Here is a 4,667-nt window from a genome sequence, read left to right as displayed (position 1 = left end):
TCATTTCAGAAAAGCTGTCATGGGCCTAAACTGGTGATTCATCTTTTCTTCACTGTCAACAGGTGGCTGCTAAAAGCAGACTTTGATGAGCTACTTTCATGCATCTCTTTTATCTCTTCAACATCTTCATCCAAATTTCTTTCTCCCCTACACTTTCTCCTTATCCTGAAAACAGGATAATCACTGTGGAGAGATCTATGTGGAAATCTAGCCTGATTTGGGCTATATGTTTGGAAGAGAAACAATAGTCCGTGGAATTGCTCAAGCTACTCAGGTTCCTATTATCCACCTACAGCGGAGGCCACACTGACATTTGAAGACCTCTATTTCATGCCTGAAGTTTGGGCCATGTGCAAAAATTATTTATAAATGAGAATCCAAGTTTTTAGATATTTCTAGAAGTCAAGATGTTTGTTTGATTGCTGCTCTTTTAGATAGCCAGACAGATTTAATATAATTATTTGGATTCACAGCACTTTATTTTTCTGAGTCTGGGGGCTAAAAAGCATTAACAAAGTCTCACAAAAGAAAATATGTGGCATTATTAACATCAATGGTTCCTATTTCCCAGTTCATTTACTAGTCTTGTACAATCATTTAGGTTTCTAACAGATGTCCTCTCTTGCTACATTTAATTCAAATTCTTAAAGTTCTACTAAGGCTTTACACAATTTATGATACACCCTCAAGAAAAAAGTTAATCGTTTCTTTTACTGGTGTACAAATATTCAAAATGGCATCAAATCAAGCTCTGAGGAGCCCCAGGTTCATACAACTGCAGCTTAGATGTGAAACTTGACATTACTTAAAGACTGATCTCAAACACATGGCATCATGCTTTGAAAGCCACAAGCACCACAAAGTGGATTTTTGTTTGTTTTTCTAATGCCAGTGAAATAGTTTAAATACTGTCATTCCAGTGGCAAAAATTTCTGAGCAACTACATGACCAGAAGTAAACAATACACTATCACGTTTCTTTATTTTAAGAAATTATTAAGGAGGCTCTTGTCAAGATGGTGGGATAGATAAATGCAGTACTTGCCTCCTCACACAACCACATCAAAATTAAAAGTAGAATACAGAGCAACCAACACTGAGAACTGCCTGAAATCAAACTGAACAGAGGTCCTACAACTAAGGATACACAGAAAAAACCACTTTGAGACTGGTAGGAGGGTTAGAGGTGTGGCTGTTAAAAATGAGGAGGGGTCTTGGCTACAGAGGATCCACTGAGGAGCAAGGGGCCCTTGCCCCACACCAGGCCTTCCAGCCCAGGGTTTGAATGCCAGGAAAAGAAGTCCCCATAATTTCTGGCTATAAAAACCACAGGGCATTGTGGCTCAGTGAGACAGCAGGTGGCAGGAGTCCCAGGCATTTCTCTTAAAACACTGGCACATGGATGTATTCAGACTCACTCACTCTGAGCCCCAAAACTGAAGCAACAATTCAAAAGGCACCAAGAACATTCCAGGAGGAACTAGATTGTTTGGCTTTAGGTTGAGGGCTAGAGGGAAGCTTTCTCACAGACAGAAATGCTGGCAAAAGCCATTGTTCCTTTGCTGAGCCTTCCCCCTACAGACACAGGCAGACAAAATATTTGACTCTCCAGCAACCCGATTAACACTCTTAGCCCTGCTCTGGTGATTTCCTGAGACCCTACCCCAGCCAACCTACAGGCCCACCCAAGCCACCTCCAGTGGCTTTTCAATACAAACAGCCTGTCTTGGCTCATGCTTTGGACTTTTCTAAAATCTCTCAAATGTTCACAAACACTAAATAAGCAGCCTCTGGCCTTGGCATTCCCTATACCTCTTGCTAAGTGGCCCCAGACCTGGCACTAGTGGCAGCCAGACTCTGTTCACAGCTTGGCCTCTCCTGACCACCTCCAAGGCCAGCACAAGTGGCAGACTGCTTTGTAGCTCAAGTTGGGTGGCAAGCACAGGCAATAGCTGACCTTGGCCTGTACCTCCTAGGAGGCTCTAGAGCCAGCGCACCTGGGGGTCCTACAGCCAGTGCACCTGGTGCTTCAAACCATGGTCAAACACCACCCAACAACCTGCAGAGTGACACACTCAAGCAGCAGACTCAGTGGGTGCCAGAGCCCCACTGAAGTGAATTCTGTTCTTCAGAATTTACTATAGTTGCTGCCAGTTCTCATAGCCTATCAACCCAGGGGGCCATCCATCCCATAGACATGCAAACAGCAATCAATTATCAATTACAACAAGAGTGTGCACACAGCCCACTTGAGGATGCACCTGGAGCACCCAGCTCAGGTGACTGAGGAGGCTGCGCCCCTGGGCCCTACAGGACACCTACTACATAAGACTAACCTACCAAGATTAGGAGATCTCCCAATACATAGAAACAAACAAACTAGCCAAAATGGGAAGGCAAAGAAAAATGTCCCCCAAAAAAAGAACAGGAAAAATCTCCAAATAATTAATGAAATGAAGGCAAGTAAACTACCAGATACAAAGTTCAAAACAATGGTTATAAAGGTGTTCAAGGAACTTAGTGAGAGCTTCAACAGCATAAAAAGGATATAGAAACTATAAAAAAGAAATATCAGAAATAAAAAAACGTAATGTCTGAAATGAAGAATACACTAGAAGGAATTGACAACAGATTTGATGAATCAGAGGATTGAATTTAAAAGGCAGGGTAGCAGAAAATACCCAATCAGAACAGACAAAAAGGATAAAAAACATTTTAAGAATGAGAATAATTTAAGGGACCTCTGGGACAACAACAAATATAACAACATCTTCATAATAGGAGTACCAGATGGAAAAGACAGAGAGCAAGGAATTGAGAACATATTTCAAAGAATAATGACTGAAAATTTCCCTAAACTGGTAAAAGAAATACACATACACGTGTGAGAAGCACAGAGTCCCAAACAAGATGAGCCCAAAGAGGTCCACACCAAGGCACATCATAATTAAAATTGCAAAAGTTAAAGACAGGAAATCTTATAATCAGCAAGAGATTGCTTCTCAGACTTTTGGGTAAGATCGAGTGTAGTATCTGCTCTTATCAGTTTAATACCTGATATGTCCTCTATCCAAAGACATTATATAAAGTGGATTTTTGGAATAAGAGCTTGCTCCATCCACTCCACACATCGACCTAATATTGCAGTATTTCCCAGAATGGTGTACCGGGTGGGGGGGTGGAGGGGGGGAGAAGCAGCAAGAGAAAAGCAGTTAATTACCCACAAAGGAGCTTTCATAATACTTCCAGCTGATTTCTCAACAGAAACTATGCAGAAGGGATTAGCACAAAATATTCAAAGTGATAAAAGCAGGGACCTACAACCAAGATTACTTTACCTAGCAAAGCTATCATCTAGAATTGAAGGACAGATAAAGAGCTTCCCCAGGCAAGAAAAAGCTAAAGGATTTCATTACCACCAAACCAGTATTACAAGAAATGTTAAGGGTCTTCTTTAAGAAGAAAAAAAAGATCAAAAATATGAATATGAATAATAAAATGACAATAAATACATATCTATCAACAATTACTTTAAATACAAGTGTTTTAAGTGTTCCAATCAAAGATGTAGGGTGGTTGAATGGATAAGAAGACCCTTACATATACTGTCTACAAGAGAACCACTTCAGATCAAAAGACACACAAGATGAAAAGTAAAGGGATGGAAAAAGATATGAAAATGGAAACAAAACTGTTAGGGTAGCAATACTTATAACAGACAAAATAGACTTTAAAACAAAGGCTATAGCAAAAGACAAAAGGATTTAGCAGTTCCACTTCTGGGTATTTAACTGAAAAAACCCAAAAACTAAATTTAAAAGACATACACATCATGTTCATTGCAGCATTATATCCAAAACCAAGATATGGTAGCAACTCAAGTGTTCAATAGATAAACAGATAAAAAAGTGGTGCATATATACAAAGGAATATGACACAGCCATAAAAAAGGATGAAATCTTGTCTGGGAAAAGGGTACCAACCAGAAGTGATTGTGTTTGTTGCCATGGTCCTAGAGAAGACAGTGATTACTTCAAGATACATTTTATAGGATCCAAGATGGTGGAGGAGTAAGTGGAAGCTATACTAACCTCCTCCCAGGACCACTCTGGAATTACAACTAAATTGTAAAGAAATAATCCTGAATAACCAACTGAACACTAGCTGGAGAGAAGCCTTACAACAATGGACAGAGAGAAAAACCACTTCGCCACAACGAGACTGATAGGGAGGGCAGAGGAGGTGTGAGAGGGCTGGCTGAGCTCCCATGGGCAGCAGCTGAAGTTCTGCAAGGATATGTCAGTGTACAGGGGGGTTCCCCTTGAGAAATGTGGGATCTAAACCCCAAGCTTTTCTCTCCAGCCTACAGCACCAGAGCTGGAAAGGAACCCAGATAACATCAAGCTGTGAAAAGCAGCAGGGTTTCTGTCCATCAGAGACAGCTGGAGAGGCAGAGAGCCCCTTAGAAGGCAAACACACAAAATTTCCCATGCAGCCACTTACTCTGGGCCCTGGCAGAGGGAGGGCAGAGTTGACTAGAGATACTTGAGAAGAGTCTAGGGTTGGTGGCTCTGGGGAGAGAACTAAAGGAACACATGCCAGTATCCCTGTGATGAGTCATTCCCTAACCTTCAGGAGCCATCTTTCTCAGGCAGAGCACTCCTCTCC

At 41.4% G+C, this 4,667-nt stretch overlaps 1 pseudogene; it reads left to right on the top strand.

Moving 5' to 3' along the window:
* Nucleotides 1-2,993: 2,993 nt before the first annotated feature.
* LOC112317886 (U2 spliceosomal RNA) lies at nucleotides 2,994-3,171 on the top strand (annotated as a pseudogene).
* The last annotated feature ends 1,496 nt before the right edge of the window (nucleotides 3,172-4,667 follow it).

This window comes from Desmodus rotundus, chromosome 4 (genome assembly GCF_022682495.2).
Source record: "Desmodus rotundus isolate HL8 chromosome 4, HLdesRot8A.1, whole genome shotgun sequence".
NCBI lineage: Eukaryota > Metazoa > Chordata > Mammalia > Chiroptera > Phyllostomidae > Desmodus > Desmodus rotundus.
Note: the sequence above shows the minus strand (reverse complement) of the source record. Positions and strands in the feature narration are given on the sequence as shown.